This window comes from Magnolia sinica, chromosome 1, assembly GCF_029962835.1.
Source record: "Magnolia sinica isolate HGM2019 chromosome 1, MsV1, whole genome shotgun sequence".
Classification (NCBI taxonomy): domain Eukaryota; kingdom Viridiplantae; phylum Streptophyta; class Magnoliopsida; order Magnoliales; family Magnoliaceae; genus Magnolia; species Magnolia sinica.
The window spans coordinates 34,882,937-34,893,212 of NC_080573.1; the positions used below are offsets into that span (position 1 = coordinate 34,882,937).

General features: G+C 37.8%; 1 pseudogene; it reads left to right on the forward strand.

Moving 5' to 3' along the window:
• The first annotated feature begins 8,576 nt into the window (after positions 1–8,576).
• Positions 8,577–9,320, forward strand: LOC131245438 (F-box protein At5g51380-like; annotated as a pseudogene).
• Positions 9,321–10,276: the final 956 nt, after the last annotated feature.

The window sequence follows — 10,276 nt, forward strand, 5'->3', positions numbered from 1 at the left end:
GTTGGTAAAGATGGTAAATAAGGGGGGTAAATTCATCTGAAAGTTGACTTTGGGACAAGAGACAGCTATTGCTCAGAGACATAGCTATCCACTTCTGGAGTGGTAGTCCGAATACCGCCCGCGCCTAGTTTGGCTCGGGATTTAGTCGGTGGGCCTCGCTTGTTGCTCAGGTTCGTTCGAGAGTCTCCTTTCAGGCTTTTGGACTTGGATCTGATTCGGATTAGGTTTTAGTTTGGATCAGGGTTCGGATTACGGTTTGGTTTGGAATTCAGATTAGGGTTTGGATCAAGGTTCAATTCGGGTCAGGGTTTGGTTCGGATTTGATCATGATACTCAGATTGTCTTAGCTTTCTCAAGATTTTAGCTTGCGTGGGGTGTCTACATATGTTGATCTCAGACATGCTAAACTTTTTACTCACCATGAAATAATCAATTTTTTTTATAGCACTGCCTAAGCGACTATTTCATGTCATATAACGACCTCCTCAATCTGCAAACCTTGTTCTTAACCCATTGCATTTTGAAACTTTCTGATTACTTTATGTAAATCTGTTCTACCAATTCTACGTGCAGGAAGTCAACACCTTGAGGTTGGTGAAAACCTCGAATTTACTTTTTATAAAATAAACCCACACCTTTCAGGAGTAGTCGTCTATGAACGTAACAAATCATAATGATCCTCTATAAGAAAAAACTACGAGTGATGGCCCTCATACATTAGAAAGTACATAATTTAGAACTCCATTACATGTTTCCTAAATTTAAAAGACAACATCACATACTAAAATCAATGCTTTTAAAATATAAAATTAAACAATGGTTAGAAAGTACATTCATGCCCAACTCGCTCATGTGGCCTAGGCGCGCATGCCACATACTTGCAGACGTGAAATCCACTTCAACTGTTATAGCTCCACCCCATGAAGTTGTCATGAACAACCTGTAAAGGTTACCATTCTTTTGTGCCTTCATGACTACAAGTGAACACTTTGAAACTTTAAGGAGATAATTGAACCCCGTGAATTTGCATCCAAGTGCCTCGAGTACTCCCATAGATATTAGACTCTTCTTTAACTCAGGAATGTGTCTCACATCTGTCAAGATACACTCCATGCCATCAAATATCTTGATGTCGTCAATCTAACACCAACCATGTTACAGGCATTGTCATTTCCCATAAACACCTAACCGCCATTGCACTCACTATAACTAGTGAACCAACTCCTATGAGGGGCCATATGATCTGAAGCACTCTTAAACAAAATCCACTCATCATTGAAATACTTGGATTTTGATGCTGTTAACGTGTCACTATCACCCACCTCCTCATAAGAGCTTTTTAATTTCTCCTATCTCAACTTAAGATTTTGTCAATCCTTCTTCATGTGCACTATCATGCCACAGTTCCAGTACTTCAACTTGCCTTTGTCCATGCCTAAGGATTTCGATCTCGATCGCGAAGATCCACTATCCCGCTCACCCCCCCCCAAACCAATGCATCTGTAGAAGCACCCATGTCACCGCATTTCTTTCTCATCACCTTCGACTGAAGTGTGGAGATAATGATCTCAACGCTAATGGTCATCCGACTGGTGTACAAAGAGTCTTTAAATGACTCATACGATTCTGGAAGAGATTTCAACAAAATACATGCTTAATCTTCATCTTTCATCATCTCATCCACATCCAACAATTTACAAACAAGTCTATTAAAGTTACTGATATGGTCCTCAACATCAGCCCCCTTAGTGATTGAGGCAAACCCTAAGTGCAGGGTTGCGATGTAGCAATAACTCAGTGAGACAGAGCTTGTACCCATAGGGACTACTAATTTTGCAATTTTTGTAATACTTTAGAACTAGAACTATCTTATAGATTTTGATTAAGAAGTAATGATATAATTAAGTAATGAAAAGAAGGAAATCAATAAAGATAAAAGTACTAGAGTGCCAAGGATCCAGTTATAGCTATTCTTTATATTTAATTCTATTAATTCAATGATATGACTCATCTGTAATCGAAGTCCTATCCTATCCATCAGGGATAATAGAGCAGTTAAATCATCATTCATATACTCAAAACAAATTTGAACTTCAATTCACTACCAAAAAAATGACCAACACCGACAGTCGTATGGTAGTTTCCCTGACGACTTTTAGTCGTTGGTGAAACATACTGAACCATCAAAGTTTATTAACTCTTGATGTGGGTATTACCCTTACCTTGGGGATACCTTGATGATTTAATGTATATCCATGCCGTCGATCTATTTTTTTAGTCCATTTTACAAGGTGGTATTAAAAATTAGGTAGATCCAAACATCAGGTGATCCACACCATAGGAAACACTAGGGATTGAACACTTACCATTAATAATAGTGTGGTTCACTTTGGTCTTCGATTTGTCTCCTTTTTGGGTTCATGCCCTAAAGCTACCTATCAAAATGAATGGACCACATGGATAGACCACATACATCATGGTGGGTCCCATGGAGCCCTGAGAGGACCGTCCGTCTCTAGCTGTCCTATTGGGATGCGGATTGCATCCTACCCCCGCCTCCAATTGGGATCGGGCTGGAGCTTTATATGGCCACCGTAATGTATGGGTCTTATCTACACTATCCATCCATCTTTTCCTATCATTTTAGGATATAAGGTTTAAAATGAGGCAAATCCAAGACATTTGTAGACTACACTGGGGATTAAACTCTTACCGTTGAAAATTTCTTAGGGGCCACAGAGATTTTGGATGTAGCTGATTTTCTTTTTTCACTTAATCCATGCATAACTTTTTAAATAGGGTGGATGACAAATAAACATCACAATGGGCCCTACAAAAGTTTTAAACATTGCATCTTATGGTGTGGTCGACTCGATCCTTGGATCTACCTCATTTTTGGGCTTATTTCCTAAAATAAAATGAAAAAATTGATGAACAGTGTGGATAAGACCCATACATCATGGTGTCCACTCAAAGCTCCTATCCGTTCCCATCAAGAGACGTGCGCGGGTAGGACGCAATCCGATTTGTGCCTAAAAATAAGCACCCAAAAAACCCTAAAATCTCTCCTTCTCCGCGCAATCTCCTCCCTCCCTCCTTCCCTTCCTATCTAATGATGAAAAACTATTTAGATGCTTGTAAGTTGGGTAAGTGGGAAGTCACTTATAGGGAAGTCACTTACAGGTGGTGTTTGGGGGAGAAAAATCGCCTGTAAGTAACTTACAACCTATAAGCCACTTACAGGCAAATCTACCAAAAAACTGCAGGGCGAGGGGGGTGGGAAGTCACTTCCCTGTAAATCACTTACATGCTCAACGGTCATATTTTTAAAAAGAGGGGAAGAGGGAGAAACGCACCAACCCACCAACCACCATTATAGTCATGAAGCTCCAGCCAATGAAGAGGAAGCAGCAGTTATTGAAGGAACTCCAGCGAGCCTTCCGGTAGTTCAGCCAATCAACATCCTACAACACTATTACCGCAGCAAAGCTTCATTATTACCACACCAACAACCACCATTAATAAGCTTCTATAAAAAGGGGATTGCAGGTTTCGTCTCTCCATCTCAAGCTCTCTCTCTCTCTCCCTCTCTGCAATCTCTCTCCCCCTCCCTCTCTACAATCTCTCTCTGTCTCTGCAATCTCTATCCATCTCTGCAATCTCTTGCTGGTAACCTCACCGTAGTGCCTTCCGTCTCTTCACCTCTTAAAACGATAGGGTTTCATCCACCCTTTGCTTCTCCTTTAAAAACGGGAGTGGTTTGACGTTACTATATAAGGCATGTTGGCACACCTGCGCACGTGCGCATTTTTTCACACCTGTTATGGACCTCTAATCCGAACAGACCATGTGATACAGCATCCCATGAAAACGTTTAGGGACCAATTTGCGCCCTGGTTTAAAACTCTGGTGGGCCATAGAAAAGAGATGTAAATCAAGGTAGGAAAATGTTTTCTTTCTTCATGGCCCATCAATATTTTAGATCAAAGTATAAGTTGGCTAATGGGGGTTTCATGGGGTTCTACATAACGTGGACCATTCGAATTTTGGACTCAAATCACGTATTATGAGTTCTTAAAAAATGTTCTCAAAAGAACTCTTGATAAATGGTGCACGGCTGAGTATTATGCGGGAAGGAATCATGTGCTGAGTAATGCGTAAACTCTGTGGATCCACCATCATATATGTATTTGATCCACATTGTCCATCCATTTTAATATTTAATTTCAGACGAAGAAATAGATGGACGGATTGGATAAACTAGTTCTAATTTGGGATTGCATTGAAACTGGTCCTAAACATCAATGGTGCATCTTAAATATTTTTGCTTACATCTCATGAAACCAGTCCTAATTTAGTTTCATAGCCAATTGTTATGTACTGGGAATTTCATAATTTGTTTTTGTTTTCTTGGTGTGTTTCTTTCATGTTTGCATTGGTTTTTGTTGCAGTTCTTTATTTTATTGGTTTTGCCACTTATTTCTACTCACTGTATTTCTTGGTTTCTTTCTTTTCTTTTTGCATTATTTTTTGCTTGCCTTCTCTTGTTTTCTTGGTTTTTCATTAGTTTATTTTCGCTGCTTTCTCATTCTCTCTCTTAGTTTTTCATTGGTTCACTTGTCATCTCAGTTTTCTTCATTAGTTTCTGTTCAGTCTCTTGTTTTATTGGCTTAGTTGCTATTCGTAGGTTCCTATTTTCTTGATTTCTAGTTTCTGTTCATGGTTTCTCAGGCTTCCTTGAATTTTTATTATTTTCATTATGTGCTTTGGTTTCTGTTTACCACTTCTCTTATTTCTTGATTTCATGCATTGGGCTTCTGTTGGTGTGTTTTCTTTTCAAGATTTACTACATTAGTTATGATCATGTTGGATTTCTTTACTAGCTTTTTTTCTTCGGCTCCTGGTATGGGTTCTCCTATCCACAAGATTTTCTTTTGCCCTGTAAATCTTCAGGGTCTTGAAACCATTTCATAGCCGATTGGATAAATCATGTGCCGATTGAATATTTTTGCTTACATCTCATGAAACCAGTCCTAATTTGGGATTGCATTAAAACTGGTCCTAAACATCAATGGAATTTATTTCTCGCATTCCGCATGTGCTGCACATTTACCATTATTACATCTGGTCTTATGAATTGGAACATCAGTTGTTGCTTTAGAAGGTTGGAAGTTGGGCTGTCAATGGGACAGTTACCTATACTCGGGGTTGTTGCTGGATGGATTTGATTGCACATACACATGCATCTGGTCTTATGAATTGGAACATCAGTTGTTGCTGGATGGATTTGATTGCACATACACATGCCACTTCTATGCATAAACTGTGGTCTCTTTGTATGGCTCGACCCAAGCACGACTTGACTTTAACAAGGTCCACCACATGGAACCAACCTGAACCCAACTGTGGTCTCTTTGTATGGCTCTTTGTGACCTTACCAATTGTTTGTTTTAATCTTTAACTTATCTTACTATATATTTATTCTTTGATTTTTAGATCTATTTGCGAAATGGATTCGAATTCTGAGATGGATTTTCATATGATGTCTACAATGACTACGACTTGTGCATTAATGACTATTTGGCTAGATAAAAATAATATGTTAGAAGCATTACAAGAATATCAACGAAATTGGACAGGCGCACAGGCTGCGAATGCGATTATTAATGGAGTAGGGCTAACATGCTTCAACTACATTCGTATGCACAAAGACGCTTTCTTTAGCCTTTGTGATATGATATAAGAAAAGAATAACCTGCGAGGCACATTTGGAGTATCACTGGAAGAAGAGTTAGTAATTTTTCTTCATATAATTAGCCATAATATTAAGAACCGTGTCATGCAACATCATTTTAACCATTTTGGGGAAACAATTAGTTGTCACTTTAACAGAATGCTTAATGCAGTTGTACTTTTACAACGCGATATTATAAAACCACCTAGAAATGGTGTACCACCCGAAATAATAAATAGTAAAAGGTTTTTCCTGTACTTTAAGGATTGTGTTGGAGCCATTGACTGCTCACATATTCCAGCAATGATCAGTATAAAAGAGCAAACCAATTGGCATAATCGAAAGAGATTTATTTTCCAAAATATGTCAACAAGCTGCTCTTTTGATTTAACATTTCAATATGTACTAGCAGGGTGGGAGGGATCGGCATCAGATTCACGAATACTGGCAGATGCTCTTAATCGACAACATAAATTGATTGTCCCAGCAGGTACTGATCTAAGTAGACATATAGATATATATTTATTTATTAATAAGCAGATTACATTTACATGACTTTTAAAGTGTGTTTTTTTAGGCAAATATTACTTAGTAGATGCTGGTTTTGCGAATGCGCCGGGCTTTTTAGCACCATTCCATGGCGTTCAATATCATCTAAAAGAATTTAAGTAAGGTTGTCAACCTAGGACAAAGGAAGAGTTGTTTAATCTTCGTCATTCCTCATTGTGGAATGCTATAGAACGCGCTTTTGGAGTATTGAAGACACGATTTCCCATATTGAAGATTGCTTCAGGCTATCCTTTAAATGCACAAGTCAATATAGTCGCTGCATGTTGTATCCTACATAATCATATTATCAATGAAAAACATGATCAAGAGCTTTATTTTGAAAATAACAATGATATCGGTGATGGTGAAGATGAAAGTGAGATGCATGAAGATGAAGGTAATGAGAGTAGTGAAGAGGAGAATGAATGCGACTTCCGAAATGAATCTGCAGCTGCTAGTAGGGAAAAACAAAGATGGAGGGAATTTCGACTTGGACTTGCATCAGCTATGTGGGAATCATATAAGTCAGAACAGTATATATATATATATATATATATATATATATATATATATAATGTGGATGCTGATAGAAAGATTATTGCAATTTATAATATTTCTACATCAATTTACAATTTATATAATATTTCTATATCTTATGTGGCTTTACATGTTTGTAATGTTTAAATATATAATGTTTTAAGGTATGTCATGAAATGCAAAGGCAAGCAGCAGTGGTTGAAAGGCACAAATTAACTGGACATCATACATGGATGAATGTATGGTAAACGCCTTAGTTGAGGAAGTATCGCTGGGAAAAAAAATCTGACAACGCTTTTCAAGAAGCTAGTATGAATAAAGTAACAAAAATTGTGATGGAGACATTTTCTGTGCAAGTGGATGGAGAAAACTGCAGGAATTGGTTATGAACGCTTAAAAAGAAATATAACTTGGCAAAGCTTTCACTTAGCAAAAGTGGCTTCAGTTGGGATGAAGCAAGGAAATGTTTTACTGTTAGACTAGACGTTTGGGATGAATTCATCAAGGTGAAGTTCATTCAAAACTTGAAGTCATTCAGATATAGTGAAAACTAACTAAATTCCATTTATTTTATAGGCAAAACCTGAAGCTATTCATATCAGAAACAAGCCATTCCCACTGCTAACTCAGTTTGATATTGTATGTGGGGACGATTCTGCTACCGGGAACGCAGCACAAACCACATCCAAGCTTGAGGAAGAAGTCCTCCATTCATCTCATTACATGGATGACATCCCATTGTCCTCATACCCCTCTGGATCATATACACCATTTACACCACCCGATGATGTATATTTCGACAAAACACAAGGTCAATATCAATATGGCGAAGGAAGCGGTCAAAGGGATGTGAGAAACTCTGCTCCAAGGCCATTAAAGAAGAAGAAGAATGCCTCTATTGCATCAACTGTTATTGAAAAGTTTGAACGCATGCAGGAAACAATGGATGAATATGTTTCCTTCAAAACTAAAACAGCAGGAAGACTATGGGATGAGTTGGAGAATATGACAACCATTGATTCTGACATGATCTATAGGGCCTACACATTCCTTACGGAAAGACCGCATTTTGGTTCTACGTTCCTAGATCATGTAAGTCCTATTCAAAAGAATGAATGGTTGGAGAGGATGATTCCTTGGTAAAAAATTTTAAATGTAATTTCTATAGTTAAAGAAGACATTGGTAATGTAATTTAATTATTAGATTTTCTATTAGTGTTTTAAGTTTATTCTTAATGCTTAAATTGAGTTATTACTCCATATTATAGATATTTTGAATTTGTGGGCCCACTTTTATAGCCCACTTGATGATTGGTTTAGCTTAATAATTATCTCAAATATTCATCTTGATGGGCTTAACAAAATAACATATTTGATCCTATGTTTTTTTTATATGATTATAACATTTTAGAACGATTCCCCAATCTAAGCTTTGCTCGATGTGAATATACAGCTTTCTACCTGTAAGTAACTTACAGGCTATCCAAACAGAAAAACTAACTCACCTATAAGTGACTTACAACTTGCATCCAAACAGGTTACCTGTGACTTATAGGTAAGTCACTTACAACTTAAAAGAACTTACAGGCATCCAAACAGGCCCTAAAATCTCTCCTCCTTCACGCAATTGCACCCATCAAGTCACTCTCTGAAGCTTCTTTATGAAGATCCCATTATTTTTCCATCATCTCAACCACCGACAGTTGCCATATTAGGTAACAGATGGAGATGCTTCTCTTTTCAACCTTTTTTGTTCATGTTTTTTTTCATTTTTCCACAGTCCGATTCACCTGTCATTGACATCGGGTTGACGATCTTAGCCCATGGGTGTAGATGGCTGGTGAAGTTGGAGGTGAGCAGGTGCGAGGGGATCCTATGATGGAATTAGTGTGATCGGGAAGTGTTGCCCCATGTTGGAGGAGATGACGCTCTGTGATCATAGGATGGATGGAGGGTGGATTGCCGCACTATCATTTTGTGGGAATTTGAAGACATTAAGGCTGCAAAGGTGTAAGAGAATTGATTCAGATCCTGGGCCCATCAAGCATCTGGGGTTGTGCCTTTCATTAGAGAGATTGCAGCTACAATGGTGCCAGCTGTGAGACAAGCAGAGCATGATGGGACTATTTCTGGTCTATTGTGGTGTTAGAGAGATTGATTTTCTGGATTACTAAGGATTGGACAATCGAATGTTTGGCATTGCAAGTATTTGCAGGGTTTAAAATTTCTATCCTTGGAAGGATGCTCCTTATTGACAATAGAAGGTCTGGAGTTTGTAATTCTTTCTTGGGAGGAGCTTCAAAGGCTCAGAGTAGTCTCTTATAACAATATAAATGATGGTGAAGTCACTCCTGCCCTTGCAAGTATGTTTTCTACTCTGAAAAAGTTCAAATGGCGGCCTGATTCCGAATCTGTTCTTGCATTGAGTCTTGTAGGGATTGAAATAGGTACTAAAGGTGGGAGATTACTTCTAGAAATTACTTCAAAATTCATTAACTGATAGGGTAATTAGGTTTTCATTATCCTTTTTTAAGTGTAAATTTACTAACTATATTAAATATGTGTAGAGAAAAGTAGTTGTACAACACGTACTTGGGAAGGAACCTACTAACGTTTATAGAGATCAAGGTTATTAGTCAATTAGCTGATGATGACCACTTGGTATGCCTTATCTTTCTCGATATGGGAATGTATTTTAGAAATTTGTAATTATAGTTATTTTTCATTTTCTAATATCAACTTTGAATAAAAGTTGACTTATTATAGGTATTGGAGTTGGGAATGACTTTCCTCTCTATGGATGATATGAGCACTATTCTTGCATTGAAACGAAGGAAAAGATTAGGATTTGGGATGTGGGTGAAGATGCACAACTAGCATGTATGTTGAGGTAAAGGTAAGTAGTTACTAGGCTTTCTTTTGTTTAGGTAAAATTGGTTACAACCTCCTAGTTATGAAGTCAAAAGGGTAGAATCCCAATTACCAAATCCTGACCCAAAAGCCCTGCCATCCCCTTCTTCTCTGAGGTTACTGCTCACTTGCACCACTGTAACTACAGATTTGCCATAACCCCTATAACCAATTTGCCATTACAGTCACACCTGCCATTGTAGCGTTGTTGCTCTAAGAACAGCATTCCACATAGGGACTTTGATTGATCTAGACAATTTATATGGTTGAACCCCCATTTGAAAACCTGTCCTTTTGTATTGGCTTACAAGTGGATGACTAAAAAAAAAATATTGCCAACTGTCCACATGCAACTGGAAAAGCCTATTCAGTTTATGATTGAGATTTGTGTTTGTGTGTCCATTATCTATGCACAATTAGCCTGTCAGATGGACAATCTGGATTTTTTTATGGTTTTTGAGGTATTAATTATAATTCAAGATTGGGTTTCTCTTTATGAATAATCCACAGCAAGTAAGGATCATGTGTAAAATCTTCTTGTTTTCT